This window comes from Caretta caretta, chromosome 7 (assembly GCF_965140235.1).
Source record: "Caretta caretta isolate rCarCar2 chromosome 7, rCarCar1.hap1, whole genome shotgun sequence".
Lineage (NCBI taxonomy): Eukaryota > Metazoa > Chordata > Testudines > Cheloniidae > Caretta > Caretta caretta.
Window position 1 is genome coordinate 50,660,214 of NC_134212.1, and position 19,948 is coordinate 50,680,161.

Consider the following 19,948-nt stretch of genomic DNA (forward strand, 5'->3'; position numbering starts at 1 on the left):
CAGAGGTGGAGGGAATGGTGGGAGTAATGTCTATGGCAGCAGGGTGGTTTTGGTATTCATCCCCTGGAAGCCAATTAGGGAGGGTACTTGTCAGTAACCACAGAGCCCAGCCCCCAGAAAAAACCCACCCCACCACTCAACTCCACATTTCCAAGTGCGGTCCCCACAATTCCCTCCGTGCCAATTAACAATACTTTGTCTTTTCCACCAGGGCCAATTCTTAATGTCTTTTGTAGTCAGGAATCCCTGGACTTCGGTGGTTTCAGCAGGGCGAGTGTTCCTTCTTCATTCTTGGAACAGCCGTGGTTTAGCTTTAGGCAGGGGAGAGGTTTCTAGCACATCACCCTGTAATGGTTTGGTTCTTCTAGCAAAGTCCAAATGCACAGTAGCTCTGTCAGTGGATAAGGGAGAGGTTACTAGCACTTCACCTTGTTCTTTTCTCCTGCTGTCCAAAAGGAACAGCAGCATCAGTCGGAGGATCATCCCAAGGTGGAGGGATGATAGTCAGTCCTCGGCACCCCACAGCTGTGTTGGTAATTAACAGGATTTGGTAAGGGCCTCTCCAGCACGGGGCCAGGGCGGTCTTTCACTGATGGACCTTTATATAGACCCAGTCTTTTGGTCCCAGCAAGTGGCAAGGGTTGCTCAGGATTCTTGGACAGTGCTTCTTTTACCTGTGTATAAAGAGACCTGACACATTTCATTAGTGCCTGGCGATAATCAAGCATTGTCATCCATTAAATGAATGTCCATCTGAGACAGGGCCAGTGGGGGCACAGCCAGTAGTCGCATCAGGAGCCCTGTTAGAATTTCATGAGAGCTGAGTCCAGTCTTTCGATTGGGAGTGGCTCTCATATTCATTAATGCTAATGGGAGGGCATTTAGCCACTTTAAATTCGTTTTAGCACAGATCTTGGCCAGTTTATTTTTCAAAATCCCATTTTGATGTTTCACTGTCCCGGCAGACTGCAGATGGTGGGGGCATTGGAGATTGTGCTGGATCTGTAAAGCTGCACATAACTTGTTATAATTTGTCCAATAACATTAGGTCCATTATCACTGTTGCTACTCACAGGTATGCCAAATCGTGGTACAAAATCCTTTAACAAAGCTTTACAACAGTTTTGGCATCTGCCTTTTTACAGGGAAAGGTCTCAACCCAGTTGGAAAATACATTAACTAAAACTAACACACTTATAATTACAACATTTAGACATTTAAATAAAATCAATCTGAATATTTACAAAAGGTCCCCAGGAAGGGTAATGTGCTGCCTGCCTATCCTTGACAGCTTTACCAACACTATGTTGCTGGCAGATTACACACTGTTGGCAGTATTGCTTAAAATATTCCTTTCTTTACAAATACCCTTGCTGATTGCAGGGAAAACTGAGGAATTACTCCCCATATTTTCCTGTATTTGTTTTATAGGCAGGTCAAGTTTCAATGGCTTCTATCTTTATTATGTAGGTGATTTGCATTAACACAGACATTCTCGGCTTGCTTTTGGATTCAAAGTGATCAGCCGCTTAGAGACTTTGTCTCAAAGTTAACACAATTAACTTCTAACTCCTGCTTTTAAACACACATTGATTTGAAAAGGAAAACACAACCCATTTTGGCTCCCCTTTAGCAAAGTGACCATTGATTACACAGAGCCACCTTAAGACTTAGTGTGGGGCACTGACCACAGCTTTTATCTGCTATTTGTTATCAAAACAGATTTAAAATCTTTTCCCATTTTCCTGGCTTTGACTGCCCTGCTGCAGCACAACTTTGGTCTTTATTTAAAAACATTTTAAATCTTGTAAAGCATTAAGTCACCTTAAGGATTAAATGGTAAATACCAAAATTAAACACTAGTTTCTTTTGTCTGGCAAAAGTATTTTTCAGTTTTACAGTTTTAAAACAACACCAATTCATCTTAAACTTATAAAACAAAGATTGTATACACCAGGAGTGTTTTTTAGCAAATTTGACTAACTTATTCATAGTTAAATGATTCCACTTAAATAGCCTCTTGCCTGGATTATCTACAGACATTCCCAAAAGGAATGGCTGCAAAGAAACCAAGAATTTTCTTTTCATAACACCGTCTTTTAACATTTGTACAAAGTTTCACTGCTTAATTTCCTCCAGTAACTACAAAGTTAACCTCTCACTTTCTTTCTTTTTACTTCCTCTAACTGTGGTTGCCTGCTTGTCTGGGCCCGATCTTTTTTTCCTTGCTGTATTGTTCCTTCCATGGGCACAGGCATTGTTTGACTACCAATTTAGCAATGAGGGTGGGCTTTTCGACTAACCCCTACCCCTCCTGGTCCCTTTCCTTAACAATATCACTCGCAAGGGTCACCCGAATTATCCCCCGTGAGTCTTGCCACCTAGACAGAACGCACATGTAATATGCAGGGGTGCCCTCCCATGGTGAGGGGGGAACTTTCAGACTGTCCCCCATGCATCTTCCAATCATACATGCCCTGTCTGCTTGCGGCTCATAAGCTAAAGAAAATTCTTACTCTCTCACCTTCCCGGGAAAGGGTCCACTGGGGTCAGTGGCTCATAAATAAGGAAAAGTTCCTATCCACTGGATTACAAGATTCGGCTGACCCCCCTTTTATTCATTCATACACACCTATTTACATACACACACATTCATTCCTCATATCCAGATGCATCTTATTTAACAATAACCTTAATCCTTTATGTCCAGACTTAATACAACCTTTCCCTTATTTGAGGCGGTAACAACCCCTCAGCACCGGTGCATTGTAGGAAAGGATAGTAGCAGGGCTAGAGACAACGGGAAAGGTAGGGAGAACAGTAGCATTAACAGCACAGTGAAATGGGAGAGTTACACTCACTGACCATAGGAATAATAGCTTTTCGCTATATTAAGGAGGGGATTACTGGTCAAATTCCTTCCTCAGCCTGTTTTCAGAGAGGGTACTGCTGCACCTTGGGAAGGGGTCTTGCTGGGTTTAGGAGAACTTTACCTGGTTGGGCGGACCCAATGTACCCAACCTGGTCAGCATGATCAGCCCACAAGGAGTGGGGGGATCTTATCCTGTTGCAATGAGGAAGGGCTGGGGTTGATCTCCCTCTTGGAGCATCCATGTACATTTTAATTTACATAGCAAGCCTTTCCCAAAACGTTAACTGGTGAGCAAGGGCTGAGGAGGAAGGCATGATGGTCAGACAGAGGACTGATAGAAATGGTCAGAGGTAAAGAGACGGGGTGGGGATTAGGAATATTGCCCACTCCTACTGCAGTTTAAATATAAGTTTATAAGATCTTCAGATGGAGCTGAGGGGGTGCCCCAAAGAGGCCTTAAAGGGTAGAGAGATATCTGCTGGCCAGCATGGGCTTGGAAAACCCAGTTTCTCTTTTGTCTTCTTTAATTGCGTTTTAAGTTTCTCTTGGGAGTCCTTGAGACTCCTCCTTTGAGATTCACAGCGCTGTTTTTTCTGTTTCTCCATACCAATCGAAATATGCATCAAACATTGGCCAGAAGTGCGCCTCTGAGGTGCACAATCCTGTCAAGGTTAAAACTTTCCCTCTAGGAGATACTGTAATTTTGAATCATCCCTGGTATACCAATTCAATTTTTTCAGGAACTTGCAAGTAAAAGGACCGTAATACGTGTATATGTAGTACACAGGTGTGCCTTTTGGCGGGATGGTGGCCCCTTTGGACTTAACGGCCCCCATTTTCTCCATTCCTGGCTTCCCAGTATAACAGTTCCTGGTGAGGCGGGGATCCCCTTGGATCCTCCGGTCCTCCCAGTATCCAACCTTCCTGGGGAATGTCCGATCCGCAGTCCCCGGTTCACTCTCACTCGAGTCACTCACACAGGAAAGGCTTATTTAAGACATTCACAACTTTCTTACAGCCTCCCTTCAGCAAAGAGTGTCAGCTAGTCTCAGAGAGAACGGCACCGCTTACTCTGTTGCTTCAGGCAAGGTGACAAGACCAGTCAGTGGCTCATCAGACCACCTTCAGGCAGAGGAGGGGAACCAGAGGAAAGTGGGTGAGGGAATCCAGATAGTCACAAATGGTAGGGGATGGGGTCATACAATCCTAGACCCAGACAGACCCCCTCGCTGGTCATGCCTTGCAGGGGGAAACTGTCTTGGTTGGGGCTCTCATCGTAGCCCACTAGTTGGGGCCACAGAGCTTGCTTTAGAGACACCTCTGGTCACAAGCCAACAGCTTCACAGAGAGCTCTGGGCGTCTTCCTGTGGCCCTTTCTCTCACTCAAACATTCACACTGGCACACAAAACAGAGGTCCACCCACAGACCTACCCAGCCATTCCCAGTGGCTCTTCCCGGGGAAACCAGAACCAGAAGGGCGTCAGGCATGTCTGGCAGCAAAATGTCTGAATAGAGCATGCAACTCACCCAAACCCAGAGCCTATTGGCAGTCCTCCACCAGAAACCCACAATAGAGCTTTCAAAAGGTCTCTTACCTTTCAGATGGGCCCTGGGTCTGGCGGGGAACTGCTCGCAGTCCTCCGGTTCTGGGTGTCAGCTGTCTATCCAAATCATGGCACCGTTTAATTGTTGTGGAAAATTTTACCACGCGTTGTGTTTGGATCAGAACAGCCTGAGGCGCACTTTATTACAAGCATGCAGAGGAACAACAGCCAAGCTGCCGGCCCCCCCGAAAGGGAATATAAAAGCCTATATAGCTTAAATCCACAATCAATTACACACACTTCCTTATTAACATTTTCCTTATTAGGAATACATCAATGTTAGGGGGCTTATTCCTTCATCCACTTACTTTCCTGGTCCTTCTCGCATGAACAGAGAGCAACAATACCCGAAGTCCAAAGGTGCAAACAATTCAATGTTTATTGGGGTGAACTTCCAGCAAGCATGATTCCAGTTTCCTTCCTTAGTGTCCCCCTTCCCAGCTCTGACACCACAGAGCCTTACACCTGTGTCCCTGTTCCCATTCCTGCCCTTAGCCAAACATGATTCCAATTTCCTTACTCCCATTCCCTGTTCCCATTTCCCCCTTTAGCAAAACATGATTCCAATTTTCTTACCCCCATTCCCTGTTCCCATCTCCCTCCCCCCCCCACACCCACCGCCTCCCACCCACACCCACTTCCTCATTGACTACAGATTATATAGTAAAATTTGAGTTCTGCTTAGCTATACCTTAACCAATCATTTTCCTGAAATTTAACTAACCAATCCTAACATATTGTAACATGATTATGTAACCAATTATATCGCACCACCTTAATTAGTTTACACCCAGCAAAATTAATTATACAGCAGACAGGAACAATCACAGAACCAGACAGAGATTATACAGACAAACAATAGCAAAGTGGGAACTATAATGACAAGACAATACAGAAGTGAGGATTTCACACCCCAGCTATTGATAAGTGAGTTCTTGCCAGACAGGATGCTATCAAACTAAGTTTCCTTTTACATTTTCTAGGCACTTCCCTTTCTCTGGAGGTGATAGGAATACAATCCTGTCCTGATAGTACCTAACAGCCCAATAGCACCTTATTTCAATATGACTAGTTTGGAATGTGAGGATGTGACTGTTTGCTTCCTAGCTTATGGCTGCCTCTGCTGCTTAGCCAAAGGCCTGAGCCTAAGAACAGGGCCTCAGACTGTCACAGTAAGAGAAGGCCCTTACACCAGCAGATAGTGATTTTGATTCTTTCTTTTATACCTCTATAATTAGCCAAGTGATAAGAATACACCTAAAATCTTAGAGCATAGGCCTTTACAGACAGGCCTGAATATCTATATCCTAACAATCAAAACAAGCTTTTTCCTGTTATTCACAGTTTGTTCTTTGCTGGTGTTAGGAAAGCGTTAACCGCAAGTCACAGCTATATTTCATAAGACAGACTATTAGAAATTGTTCTGCTTAAATTTACCATTCTTTCTCTTCTCCTGCCCCTTGTACACAGTTATTTTAATCAAAGTTATCTTGATCAAAGTTTGGGCCTACTCAATTTTCCCTTACATCACAAAGAAAAAACAGATAAACGTATGATACAGCAGTGGCTGAGCCCCCTCTGGATGGTCCCCAGTCTACTGTATTGGACCCAACCTTTGGCTCACACATGTTTCTAAGCCAACTAGGTGTGAGCAGCATCCCAACACTGTTTCTAGTTCTGGCCTACAGGACACAGTCCTGGGGTGCAGACTCTTTCCCTCCTTGGGATATGGTACTGCACAGTCCAGCTGCCATAAGGCCTGAAACAGGTGCTGAACCGGCCTAGCCTCCCCAGTCACTTATGTACACTCCCCTCAGAGCTCCACCTTCTTGAGCACTCTGGTTTATAGTTTAAGTTTTCAGGGACATGTGGCTGCTAAAGCAAGGAACACAGGGCTTTTATAAGGGATTCCTTTGACACACCAATGCTTTCCTCATAGACAACACAGGAGTGTTACAGATCTAGGCAAAATAAAACATACCTGAATGCTGTCTTCTTTCTGAGCCCTTCCCGTTCCTGAAAGTCCTTGTGACTTTTCACTACCCTTAGGACAAGGCAAACGCCTCCTACCCCACTCCTCCCCCTGAGAAGTCTCCTTCTAGGGATGAAACGGCTTCCTTGCTCAGAGAGGATTTCACTGTTAAAAGTAGGCTCTGACACCTTGTCTCTTTCTCCTCTTCCACTGGGATTTTCTCAACCCCCCCCCCCCCCCCAACACCACCCCATCCCATCCCACCCCACCACACCTGGAGGCTGCTGTGCAGAGTCATTAAAAGTCAGTGACTCGACTGGTACACCACCATTGTTCTACTAGCATAGGATTATTTGGTGTACTTGGCCCCTTGATTATCTTGTTTCAGTTTCCCAGTCACAGTCTGTTCTTGCTGCAGGATGGAGGTTCTAATCCACACTGAAGGTTGCAATCAGAAATGTTATTTAACAAAACAGAAAGGAATTCATAAATTGACACAGACATATTCCCCAAACAATCACAGTTTACTTATGGGGAACAAAGACCTCCCTGTCCCTGAAAATAAAGATCTGTCCAACTCTGGATCCTTCTTTAACATCCTTAAGCTCCCACTTTCACTGAGGGTATGCCCCCTCTCTTCTAGAAACAACTCATATACCTCCAGCACATACTGTAGCAAGCTACACACATATGCAGTATCACAGTACATGCAGCACATTCCTCAGCATCTCACTAGAAGGCAGAACCCTAATGCTGACTTTAGCAACATCAATGCACACATCTGTCAGGCCTCCCATGCTCTAGCAAACTGTAGGATGTGCCATGCATCCGATGAAGTGGGTTCTAGCCCACAAAAGCTTATGCCCAAATAAATCTGTTAGTCTTTTAGGTGCCACCGGACTCCTTGTTGTTTTTATAGATACAGACTAACATGGCTACCCCCTGATGCAGGATGTGCTGTTTTCACAAGGGCAGTAGGAGGTCTCAGTAAAGGGTTTGTGTTACAGTGCAATAGTGACTGTATTATGCCCCAGCAATTCTACATTGCTGCAATGGCCAGAAGGAATGGAGGACTTCCTTAGCCTGCACAGTGGCCAAGCTAGCTCCCAGCAGCCCCAGAATAGGGGAGATGTAAGCCACCTCCCTTCAGTCCCTAAACCAGCTTTAGTGCCCACATAGGGATGAATTTGGCTGCATATCTTCAAGGCCCTTGCTCTGCATAGGCCTGTTTCCCCCTCTGCTTTCACCTCCCCTTTTGCCCTCACTTGCTTCCTCTAGTTGTGCAATTCAGGATTCCTCCCCTCAGTCAGATCTTTTGCCACTGCTGGGATAGTTTTCTCACTGCACTCTGGGCCTCTTTAAAATGCAGCTCAAAGCTTCCATTTCCTGTGCTGCCTCCAGCCTCTGTTCTCACTCCAGCACTGTCTGTTACAGAGGGTATGTCTTCACTAGCAACATTAAAACACTGGCCGTAGCAGTGCTGCCGTGGCAGCGCTTTAACATGGCTGTATAGTCGTGGTAAAAAAACCACCTTCATGAGGGGAATAACTACCAGTGCTGGGAGCACAGCTCCCAGCGCTGGTGCCCTGTCTATACTGCCATGTTACTGCCCTGAAACTTGCAGCGCTCAGGGGGGTGTTTTTTCACACACCTGAGCAAGAAAGTTGCAGCGCTGTAAAGTGCCAGTGTAGACAAGCCCAGAGTTTTCACTCGCTGTCACACCTGCCTAGGGTACCATGCATTGTTGAAGCTGCCATGCATTGGAATATAGCCGCATTCAGGATGAATTGTCAATATCAACTGTGCTGTATTATAAATAGTAATTAATAAGCACTAGTACCATTAGTAGTAATCCAAGCTCTAACCGGGCCTAACTGGATCTGAGCAACATGCTTCAAAGCTTAACACAGCAATTTGAGCATTCAGATTTTGGGACGCAGCTCTTGCTCTGCAGGAACCATACACTGTGTTGGTGAATAATGTTTTCCATTAATATTGTAATTTCTGGGGTTGCCTGCTGGCCTGAGTCACAATTGTAATTGAAAGCTGTATTATTAGCTCCCGGAGTAGGGTGACCAGATAGCAATTGTGAAAAATCGGGATGGGAGGTAATAGGGTCATAAAGAAGCCAAAGCCCCCTAATATCGGAACAGTCCAATAAAATCAGACATCTGGTCACTCTACCCAAAGCAACAGCAGGAAAGCCCAGCAAAACTGTCTGAGAATGGGACTAGCAGTAGAATATGACATAGCAAGAATGAAATAACTAAAACTCATTGTATAGGAGGAAGAGGAATTATTGTCTAGAGATTAAAGCAGAGGTCTGGGGATTAGGCAAGAGTAGCATCTCTTCCACACACTTGCTGTGTGACCTTAGACAAAGTCACTTCACTCTCTGTGCCTTGTTTTCCATCTGTAAAAATGGGTATCAGAAGATTTCACCTCCTCACAATGGCTGTGTGAAAATGAATCTGCTCCTGTTTGCAGACAGGGGAGCTTGGGGAAGGTGGGGGGCTGACTGATGGGACACAGTAATGGTGAGGGGCTGACTCTGCTCTGAACCTTGAAACTCCTTGTAACTCACTTTTGAAGTGTGTATATCTTGTTTTCATTTCACAAGAATCCTATTCTAATAAACCCTGAATCCCCTGAGAGGGTTTTTGCTCTGACCTGGGTCTGATGTTTGCTTCCAGCTGTCCAGAGCCTGGCCCAGCCATTGTTAGTATTATGGAAGTGCCCAAAGACCCAGCCAGGGCCTAGGCCCCATTGTGCAATGTGCCATAAGCAGACACAGTGAAAAAACAGTCTGTTCCTCAGAGAAGTGCTAGCTGAATTGAAGACCAGTTACAATGAGCAGGAGTAACAACCAGTCAAAGGGAATGGGGAAGGGAAAAGTGGATGGGAACCTGGGAGGCAGTGACCATGAGATGGTCGAGTTCAGGATCCTGACACAAGGAAGAAAGGAGAGCAGCAGAATATGGACCCTGGACTTCAGAAAAGCAGATTTTGACTCTTTCAGGGAACTGATGGGCAGGATCCCCTGGGAGAATAACATGAGGGGGAAAGGAGTCCAGGAGAGCTGGCTGTATTTTAAAGAATCATTATTGAGGTTACAGGGACAAACCATCCCAATGTGTAGAAAGAATAGTAAATATGGCAGGCGACCAGCTTGGCTTAACAGTGAAATCCTTGCTGGTCTTAAACACAAAAAAGAAGCTTACAAGAAGTGGAAGATTGGACAAATGACCAGGGAGGAGTATAAAAATATTGCTCGGGCATGCAGGAGTGAAATCAGGAAGGCCAAATCACACCTGGAGCTGCAGCTAGCAAGAGATCTTAAGAGTAACAAGAAGGGTTTCTTCAGGTATGTTAGCAACAAGAAGAAAGTCAAGGAAAGTGTGGGCCCCTTACTGAATGAGGGAGGCAACCTAGTGACAGAGGATGTGGAAAAAGCTAATATACTCAATGCTTTTTTTGCCTCTGTCTTCACAAACAAGGTCAGCTCCCAGACTGCTGCACGGGCAACACAGCATGGGGAGAAGGTGACTTTCTCTGTGGAGAAAGAAGTAGTTCGGGACTATTTAGAAAAACTGGACGAGCACAAGTCCATGGGGCCGGATGCGTTGCATCCGAGAGTGCTAAAAGAGTTGGCAGATGTGATTGCAGAGCCGTTGGCCATTATCTTTGAAAACTCATGGCGATCGGGGGAAGTCCCGGATGACTGGAAAAAGGCTAATGTAGTGCCCATCTTTAAGAAAGGGAAGAAGGAGGATCCTGGGAACTACAGGCCAGTCAGCCTCACCTCAGTCCCCGGAAAAATCATGGAGCAGGCCCTGAAGGAATCAATTCTGAAGCACTTAGAGGAGAGGAAAGTGATCAGGAACAGTCAGCATGGATTCACCAAGGGCAAGTCATGCCTGACTAATCTAATTGCCTTCTATGACAAGATAACTGGCTCTGTGGATGAGGGGAAAGCAGTGGATGTGTTGTTCCTTGACTTTAGCAAAACTTTTGACACTGTCTCCCACAGTATTCTTGCCAGCAAGTTAAAGAAGTATAGGCTGGATGAATGCACTATAACGTGGATAGAAAGTTGGCTAGATTGTTGGGCTCAGCAGGTAGTGATCAATGGCTCCATGTCTAGTTGGCAGCCGGTATCAAGTGGAGTGTCCCCAGGGTCGGTCCTCAGGCCGGTTTTGTTCAATATCTTCATAAATGATCTGGAGGATTGTGTGGATTGCACCCTCAGCAAGTTTGCAGATGACACTAAACTGGGAGGAGAGGTAGATATGCTGGAGGGTAGGGATAGGATACAGAGGGCCCTAGACAAATTGGAGGATTGGGCCAAAAGAAATCTGATGATGTTCAACAAGGACAAATGCAGAGTCCTGCACTTAGGACGGAAGAATTCCATGCACCGCTACAGACTAGGGACCGAATGGCTCGGCAGCAGTTCTGCAGAAAAGGACCTAGGAGTGACAGTGGACGAGAAGCTGGATATCAATCAACAGTGTGCCCTTGTTGCCAAGAAGGCCAATGGCATTTTGGGATGTATAAGTAGGGGCATTGCCAGCAGATCGAGGGACGTGATCGTTACCCTCTATTCAATATTGGTGAGGTCTCGTCTGGAGTACTGTGTCCAGTTTTGGGCCCCACACTACAAGAAGGATATGGAAAAATTGGAAAGAGTCCAACGAAGGGCAACAAAAATGCTTAGGGGACTGGAACACATGACTTATGAGGAGAGACTGAGGGAACTGGGATTGTTTAGTCTGCAGAAGAGAAGAATGAGGGGGGATTTGATAGCTGTTTTCAACTACCTGAAAGGGGGTTCCGAAGAGGATGGCTCTAGACTGTTCTCAGTGGTAGCAGATGACAGAACAAGGAGTAATGGTCTCAAGTTGCAGTGGGGGAGGTTTAGGTTGGATATTAGGAAAAACTTTTTCACTAGGAGGGTGGTGAAACACTGGAATGCGTTACCTAGGGAGGTGGTGGAATCTCCTTCCTTAGAAGTTTTTACGGTCAGGCTTGACAAAGCCCTGGCTGGGATGATTTAATTGGGGATTGGTCCTGCTTTGAGCAGGAGGTTGGACTAGATGACCTCCTGAGGTCCCTTCCAACCCTGATATTCTATGATTCTATAGAAGACAAAGGCAACAATGACAAGGAACATGGAGTTGCTTAGGCTAGCTCTGTGCATGACATATGGTGCTTGAGCCTTTACTTTTAAATATTATTATGTATCAACAGCCAAACAAATATACTGTTCGTACTTGTTGGCTCGCTGTCTACTCATTGTCAAGTGGCAGTTTCCCCAGGCATCCTAGCAGATGTGGTGCTGGATGGATTTGGAAGAGGAGAAGGCAGTGCTTCTATGATCTCAGTTAGTTTGATTGGTTGATGGCCTCAAAGAGACAGACAGGAGTCCAATGTCCATGCTGATAACAGTTATGTCAGTAGTCTTTGCTATGTTGTTCGGAAGGTGGTGGTGACTCATCAGTAGGACCTGGCAGTATCAGACACTCACTTTGAGGTGATTTTTTTTGTTCCTCTGGAGAAATCCCAGACGGTCATGACTGCTTGCTTTCCTGAAGGGCTTTCCCTAGGTTTGGTTTTGTCAACCTTGTATGTGTGGCCGCGAGAGGAGACTCAGAGTATCCATGCAATAGTGTCGCTAGAGTGCTGCTGATACTCTTCTCTGTGTCTCTGCCTCAGTGAAGTGAGACAGTGAAGGGCTGCTTTTCAGATGTGCTCAGCACCCACAAATCCATTTGAAGCCAGTGGCACATGTGGGTGGGAGGGTTGAGTACCTTAGAAAATGAATCCCTTAGTTCCCTTGCTCCTGTAGTAGTTTCTGGTGGAGGTAAGGACCTGGAGGAGAGGCAGATGGCTTTGGCTCAGCCTGGAGAAAACAAGTGTTTTGGCAGGGAAAGTGTTTTGGAGAATTGGCAGAGGCTGTAACAAGGTGGTTCTTGGTCCTGGAATCTTATTGTTTTAATGTCTGTCTCTGGATTCCCAGAAAGGCGTTTTTCATCTGTTGGCCAAGAGAGCGTGACAGTGTCTTTTGTGCTTTGGTCCCAGGAGAAGCCTAGATATGCAAAAACAAACCAAGAAGTGAAACAAACACTTTGGAACCACATCAAAGATTTGAACTTATTTCAGTTCTTGGGTGATGATTTGACCTGGACCAGTTCTGTGTATCTTAGGTACTTCTGTTGTCATAATAACTGAGCTTCTCACAACCTCATTAATGTATCTGTCCTCACACGCCCTTTGTGGTAGGACAGTGCTTTCATCCCTGTATTCCAGCTTGGGAACTGAGGCCCAGACAGATTGATACAGATTTTTAAAGATATGTAGGCACCTAAAGCTGCAAATAGGCCTTGGATTCAAGTTCCCTGGGGTATTTTGAACTTCAGACAGCTGACACAGGTAGAGGAGTTTTTACTAACTGAAAAATGTTTGCATGATTGAGTGTAAACATTCCTGAGCCATTTCAGTCTTGAGTTGCTCAGAAGAATGTTAGTGAAACACTTTTTCACTGGAATTTGTCAAAGCTGAAACATTTTATGGAGATGGTTTGGAAAGCAGGCCTGCCTGGCTCCTTGGCAGCCTGCCTGGCAGGCTTCTCGGCAACCTGAGCTTCCAGGCTCAGGCTCCCAATTCCTCAGCAGCCCAGGCTCCCAAGGTCCCCTGCTCTGGGATAGCCCCCAAGGTGGGTCCGGGACAGCCTGCCAAGCAGGGCTTCTGGATCAGAACAAATCAAATTTTGAACTTTTGAAATCTTCTGTGGAACAGATTTCCCATTTTCTGCCCATCTCTAATGAAAGCATGTTTTTGCACTGAGAAGACAAGGAAGGAGACATTTGTTTGATATCAGAGCATAAATGCTTTCAGGCTCAGCAGACTCATCGCGGCATGCATGCTTTGCGAGGGAACAACTCTTTAAGGACATCTCTGAAGGTGGGGGAGCAAAGTGAAACAATTAGTAAGGGAAGGGTTTAGAGGCCAGCACAGGAAGAGGGAGAAAGAGGAGTTGGATTCAGCAGTCAGTGGAGGGGGTGGGGGTAGTCTGATGGCATACACAGGCTGGCGTGAATAGGAAAGAGGGAGAGGTCTGTGGAGTGCTATCTGCTCCACTCCTGTTAATGCTAATGGGGATTGAGCACCACTTATAACCTTGCGTAAAAGTGAAAATACGAAGAGCGGGGCCTGTCAATGCCCATATGCATTTACGTGAAGGGTGGGGGCATATTCTCCAGGAGCATTTTCTGATCAGAGTAATCTCTGTGCTGTGTGTGTGTGTGTTTGTAACAGAGTTAAATCAGATGAAAAAGCTGCCTCCAAGGGCAGCTCAATACATGCAAATAACTTTTGAACCAACTAACTTATTTCTCAGGGGTTAGATTCTCCTCTCAGCACCACCAGTGTAAATGAGGAGTAATCCAATTGCAGTCAATGGAACAGCTTTGGATTTACAGTAGTGCAGTGGAGTGAAAAGTTTGCTCTGAGGAGTATTACTGTAGTAGTTATAACAAACCAGATGTTAAGTCATCACAGGCAAAAAATTATTATTATATTTTCTACACCTTTTCCCTCTGGACCATTCCCAGTATTCATTCTGGAACTCGGGGGAACACCCAGCACCTCCATGTTAATCTTATAATATGTTTGTGTAGTATCTAATGCAAATTTTGTCATGTTGGTTATCTTCGGAAGGCTCAGGATGTACTGAGCATTGTTGTTATGGTAGTGTTATAGTAATTGTTACAGCAATGTTATAGGTTGTATTTTCATGTATATAGTTATGAGGCTGAAAATGTGTCCTCATGGCTTAAAGCAAGCCAGGCAAAAACTTTTCAGAAGCAGAGGGGCAATTCATGCCTCATCAGGGCATGTATGGGACAAACCAAGCCCAGCCTCACAGGAACAAGAACAATGACCCAGGCAACAACAAAGGATCTGTTGGACTCTCAAGTGAGTCACCCCCCGCCCCTTCCTTTGGTCAGTTTGGGATTGTGATGAGGTAATGCTCACCTGACTCTGAAGGGGGAGGGAATCCAAGAGGGGAGAAAGGACATGATAAAAGGAAGAGACATTTGCCATGTTCTTCCTCTCTCTTCCATCTCCATCTACAGACATCACCACCAAGCAACTGAAGCGCTGATCAAAAGGGAGAGCATGGCTGAAGGGCAACCAGACTGCCTGTGGTGAGAAGCATCTAAGTTTGTAAGGGCACTGAAAGTGTTAAGATCAGTTTACAATGCGTTTTGCTTTTATTTCATTTGACCAAATCTGACTTGTTGTGTTTTGACTTATAATCACTTAAAATCTATCTTTGTAGTTAATAAATCTGTTTGTTTATTCTACCTGAAGCAGTGCATTTGGTTTGAAGTGTGTCAGAGACTCCCCTTGGGATAACAAACTTGGTACATACCAATTTCTTTGTTAAATTGACAGACTGATATAAGCTTGCAGCGTCCAGTGGGCATAACTGTACACTGCAAGATGGAAGCTCCTAGGGTTCTATCTGGGATTGGAGATATCGGCTAGTGTCATTCGGTTGCACAATCCAAGGAGCAGCTTATATGCCAGAAGTTGTGCATGAACAGTGGAGGAGTGGGGGTTCTCACAAGCAGAGCAGAGTAAGGTTGGCTCCCAGAGTCAAGGATTGGAGTGACCTAGCAGATCACCAGTCCAGATAACACCAGAGGAGAACGTCATAGTGGCGCAGTGAGCAGGGTCTATGTGCAGCTTGTTACTCCAAGTGGAGTTCACACTTTAAGCACTGATACTTGTGATTTTAAGTGAGTCTTAAGTGCAGTGGCTAAGAACAGTCAGGAGAAGGTCACAGTTTTGTTATTTTCTGTTTGCTTATTTCAGGGAAGGGAAGTAGGAATAGAAAAGCAGGAAAATGAGTGAAAGCAGTGAAGCGATTGCAAAGTTGGAGCTTTTTAGGCTGCAGGTTGCAGAAAAGGAGAGGGAGCACCAGAGATTATTGCAACTGAAAGAACTGGAGATAAAAGAAAAGGAGAGAGAGAGAGCAAGCGTGCACAAAAACACCAGCTGAACCTGCTAAAGAAGCAGAACCAGAGGCCCCCTACCCCAATGACTCACATCACTCAAAAAATCCACAGGTGGAAACACTTACATCCTGCAAACAATGAGGAGGACAATATTGCTGAATATCTGACTACCTTTGAAAGGCTGTATGTAATACATGAAATCCTTGATGATAAAAGAGTTCCTACTCTGATTGCGAAATTAACTGGTAAAGCCCAAAATGTATTCAATGGAATGCCTATTGGAGATGCTTTAGACTATTGTAAATGTAAAGATACTGTTTTGCAAAATTTTCAGATTACCCCTGAAACATATAGAGTTAAATTTAGGAATCTTAAGAGGGATATTGATATGAGTAATGGGGATATGTAAACAAAATGAAAGATTTGTTCGGAAAATGGGTGAGAGGTAAAGAGGTGGCAAGTTTTGAGGGAATTTTGGATCTTGTTGCGCAAGAGCATTTCCTAAGCATATGTAAGGCCGAAGTAAAGCAGTGTCTATGGGATAAAGATGTAAAGACTGTGGATGAGATGGCCTTTTATCCTTTGAATAGACTCAGGCATCTATTGAGGGAAGGCCACAGAAAGAGGGGTTTAGAACTGGTGGGAAAGGAGGATCCCATTTTACCCCGGGAAGAAAGAAGGGGGTTGGGAGCCTAAACATTCTCTTACCCCAAAACATTCCTCTACTGGTAACTCCCATCCAAAATCTCTTGTAAAAGCAGAAGGGCCCAAAAGGTGCTATCAGTGTAATTCCACTGATCACCTGAGGAATAAATGCCCTGTGCTAGGAGGAAGCAGACAATCAATAGCTCATGTTAGTTCTGCTGTTCTCAACACAGAAACCCCCCAAACAATTGAAACCTATCATATAGGTTTTGTGAGATTAGCCTCTGCAGAACCAGACATGGAGCATATCAAGGCTGTTGAAATTAATGGCAGGAAATACTTGGGGCAGAGGGATACAGGGGCTGAGATCTCTCTGGTTAAGCAGAGTGTGGTCCCAAAGGCGAGTACGTTACCTGGCCAAATGGCAGAGATTGTGGCAAAAGCAGATTCCTCGTACCACTCACTACAATCCATGTGGTGTGGGAAGGTTTGGAAAGTGTTTTGACTGTGGGGTAATGAAACACCGCCCAGTTGACCTGCTTTCTGTGTAGCTCAGGTTAAAGTATTTGCCTGCAGCAGGAGAGAGTTCTATGCTGGGACCCCTGAGGGAAAGGGTAACGTTTCAGAAACTGCTGAGAGAATGGGGGAGAGTCTCCTTGATTCTTCTGCAGCAGGAGAAAGCCACATGCTTCCAAGTGGGAGGGTGGTTGACACCAACTCCTGCACTGCAGCTGGAGGCAACACCACATCAGGAAGGGATAGGGGTGTAATGCCTGCCATGGAGAGAACTGTCACAGCTGAAAAAGAGGCAAACCCAGCTCTAGGGAGCATAGAGAAATGTGTCCCAGAGGAGAGCCCAGCGAAAGGGCAGGGAATCTCAGAAACCACTGAAGTGGGTGAGGATACCTGTGACTCTGTAACACAGGGAAGCAGTGCGCTTCCAGGTATGGGAGGGGCTGAGACTAGCTCCTTTCCAGCAGAGGGCAACATGCCCTCAGGCGCAGGGGCAGGAGAGGTGTTGTCAGTGATTAAGGAAACTGTCCCAGTTGTTGGCTGGCAGAGTTTTGCAGTGAACAAGAGACAAAACGCTTCCTAGGAAGCACAGAGAAATGTGTCTTCGGAGGGGGCCCAGAGGAGGAAACTGGGGAAGGAATAGTGAGGGTACAGGAATGTCTCCTCACTAGTCACTTGGGGCAGGATGCCCAGGACACTAGAAGGATGGCTGGGTCAGCATCTGTGCACCCAGGCACTCAGGCTGTGACCCAGATTTTGAGAAGGAACTGTGTAACTGACCTCCTGGAGGGGAGCAGTCACACAGCTGACTTCTCAGGGACAGAGAAAGGGGTGGTGGAGGGTACCCCAATCCAGGTCCCAATTTTTCAGGATGCTATTTCTGATAAGTTTTTGGAAAGTAACTGAATCTTTTTAAATCGAGATGCAACTCCAATGTCTGTGATAACAGAGGAGTTGAGACCAGGAAGTTGTCAGGTGGTAGTTTGTGAGAATACAAATGGTCCAACTCACAGAGAAGGGGGTGTATAGTGAGGCTGTGTGGTGCCCCACCACCCCGCTGAGGGACGAACCCCGGCAGACACCAAAGTGGGCAGAGCCAATGGATCCTGCGCCCGCCCCCAGAGTTCAAGGCACAGGACAGGAAGTAGAAAAGCCCAACCCCAGAGCTCAGTTGGGCAACAGCAGCTGGAGAGGCCAGACGCCCGTGACCTGGCTCCAACTTGGGAGATCCCGGCAAGCCGTGGCCGACCCGAGGACTGGCCGGACTGGCCGAGGCCTCATGCTGATCGACGCCCAGAGGAGTAGCCAAGCCTACCCCTCGCCAGCTACCCGGAGGAGCCCATGGTGCTGGAACCCTCCGAGGACACCACCCTGACCCAGGTACCCTATGAGGGGGAGTCCAGAAGTGGCCCAGGGGCAGCCGACCCCAGTCTGGCTGCAGCACTGCCAGAGCCAATGTCAATGTGTTGCGGCCAGGATCCCCACTGACACAGCAGCGAGTCTTCGAGTGATGCTCGGGTCCTGGGCTGGGACGCAGTGGAGTGGGTGGGCCTGCATCCCCCCTGCCACCCACCTTGTGGGTGGCAGTCTCCCCCTCCCCCTGGTTGCAAACCGAATTATACTGACCTGTTTGCTCAGCCCCTGCCTAGGGACCTGAGCCCCTGACTGTTTCTTTGCTGCCCCACCCTGACCCAGGGCCTGGGCTTATACCAAACTGCTTGTGGGACCCAGCCTGAGGATCTGGGCCATAGACTGGGTATTCCCCAACCCAGCCGAGAGTGTAGTGAGGCGGTTGGTGTCCCACCACCCTGCCGAGGGACGAGCCCCAGCTGAGTTCCCTTACAGGGTGTCTTCCCCCAGCCTGGTGAGACACAGAGAGCGGTTATAGGAAAGCTGCTGGGAAAAGGTGTATCTGATCAAAGGGTCAACACACCTAGCCCACAGAACACAGATCATAGTCCTCTAGGAAAAGGGGGCAAGGAAGGACTCAGTGCTGGGAGGGAGAAACACCAGGTAACCCCAAAAAAGGAGCTGGATTTTCTGTATATGTACAGTCCTGGGGTTGGGAGACCGCTCCCCAAAGGGCCAGCCAATATGCAGGATCCCCCTGAATACCTATCTTCCCAGACCCTGAAGCACCAACATTCCAGAAACATGATTAAATTAAGAGCCCATACAGAGGGGGACACTGGAGGAAAAGAAAAGCCAGTGACTGATTACATGGGAAAGAGTCAAAGGACACCATGTATAAACTAACCTCAAACTACACTACAGAGGATGTGATATCATAAAGTTACTTGTAAATGCACATCTGTGATAAAAATTATGGTATTAATGTTAAATTTTGGGGATAAGAATTTTGACATGGATGTTAAACCTTATGATAATGCTACTTTTAATACCTGTAAACAGACTTAAAGCTTACCACAGCAGAGAAACCATAACAAACCTGGTTTGCTGCATGAGGGGAAAACTGAGACACGCTGCCTCATGGCCTTAATGGCTGGATGCCAAGAGAACTACAACACAGACTGCCTTCAAGATAGTCAGTGACTAACCCTCTTGCAGTAAACTAAGGGGGCAAGTGTGATACTCTGTACCTCAGGGGAACATCTTGCACCCCCATGTTCATCCTTATGATATGATTGTGTGGTATGCAATGCAAAGTTTGTCATGTCGGGTGTCTACAGAAGGCTCATGATGCACTGAGCATTGTTGTTATAGTAATGTTGTAGGTTGTAATTTCAGTTATATAGTTATGAGGCTGAAAGTTTGTCCTCATGGCTTAAAACAAGCCCAGGCAAAAACTTTCCAAGAGCAAAGGCCCAGGCAAAACTCTAAGAGCAGAGGGGCATTTCTCACCTCATCAGGGCGTATATGGAATAAATCCAACCCAGCCTCACAGGAAGAAAGGACACTGGCCTAGGCAGCAACATCATTATCTCATCATAGTCCCTTGGTCAGTTTGGGACTATGATGAGATAATGCTCACCTGATGCTGAAGGAGGGGGCAAAGCCAAGAGAGAAGAAAGAACATGATGAAAGGGAGAGATGTTTGCCATGTTCTTGCTCTCTCTTTCACCTCCATCTTCAGAAACCACCACCAAGTGACTGAAGTGCTGATCAAAGGTGAGAGCGTGGCTGAAGGGCAACCAGCCAGCCTGTGGTGAGAAGAATCTAAGTTTGTAATGGCATTGAAAGTGTTAAGATCAGCTTAGAATGCATTTTGCTTTTATTTCATTGACCAAATCTGACTTGTTGTACTTTGACTTATAATCACTTAAAATCTATCTTTTGTAGTTAATAAATTTGTTT

General features: G+C 46.1%; 1 protein-coding gene across 2 annotated transcripts in view; it reads left to right on the plus strand.

Moving 5' to 3' along the window:
• The window catches only part of LOC125639456 (protein bassoon), a 169,517-nt gene extending 150,305 nt beyond the window's left edge, over positions 1 to 19,212 (plus strand). The window contains exons 4-5 of one of the 2 annotated variants that reach the window (XR_012669310.1): positions 14,588 to 14,678; positions 15,333 to 19,212. The gene's annotated coding sequence lies outside the window, so the exon portion shown is untranslated. The remainder of the gene's footprint in view (positions 1 to 14,587; positions 14,679 to 15,332) is intronic. The other variant, XR_012669309.1, reaches the window with a different exon arrangement.
• Positions 19,213 to 19,948: the final 736 nt, after the last annotated feature.